The following is an 849-nucleotide window of genomic DNA, read 5'->3' as shown; positions in this document are numbered from 1 at the left end:
ACGCCCCCCGCGACTCAGCAGCAGCATTCTCTCTCCCCACGACAACAACAGTGTGGGCGAGGCAGAGATTTATTCGTTGGGCGCGACCCCGCGGGATATACGAAATTCACTTACCTGTCACCGGCCTGATAAGACGGGCGGGAAGGGAAGTCCCTCGGGGGGACGGGCGGACGAGGAGGAGAGGGGTTAGGAGCGTCTTAGCAGCAGGAGGAGCAACACGAGTGTGCAGGCGAAGGGGGCTGCGGAGGTGTGTGTGTGCGTGTGTGTGTCTGTGTATTTGTGTCTGTGTGTGTGGTGGAACGGGACGGGCCGTCGGTTTGTGCCGCTCCGTTTTGTCCGAACGGCCAGGACAGCCAGGGCAGATAACAGTTTTGTCGATTCTCCGTCACACACACACACAAGCACACTCACTAGCACACACAAAGTGTACGGCTCTGGCTGTGTGATATGATGAGGGCGCCTGGTTGGGCAACTGCACCTTGTGTGTCTCCCCCCCCCCCTTCTTTTCTACCCTGTCTTGCCTCCGCCAGACAGGAGGGCCCTAGGTCAGGGCGGCGCGAGGCCGACCAGACACAAACCAAAATACACGACTGCAAAAGAAAACAACCGCCGTTTAAAAAAGCGCATCGCCTTCTACTCTACAACGAGCAAGCAGGCTTTCTTGGCTCGCAAGTCACACGCATTTATAGCGCCCAAGTTTGCCTCGAATGCTGAGCGTTATTGTTGCTTGACGCCCTACGGTCAGTGTTGTTGTTGTAGAGCAGGACGCGACGTCCCGGGGCGACCTTGCACCTGAGGGAGACGGCGGGAGATTAAAGTGACGGCGAGGTAGGCTCAGCGGTGGGGCAG

Source organism: Frankliniella occidentalis, unplaced genomic scaffold, assembly GCF_000697945.3.
Source record: "Frankliniella occidentalis isolate FOCC.00 unplaced genomic scaffold, Focc_3.1 Scaffold984, whole genome shotgun sequence".
NCBI classification, from domain to species: domain Eukaryota; kingdom Metazoa; phylum Arthropoda; class Insecta; order Thysanoptera; family Thripidae; genus Frankliniella; species Frankliniella occidentalis.
The sequence above is the reverse complement of the archived record's forward strand: the minus strand, read 5'-3'. Positions refer to the sequence as shown.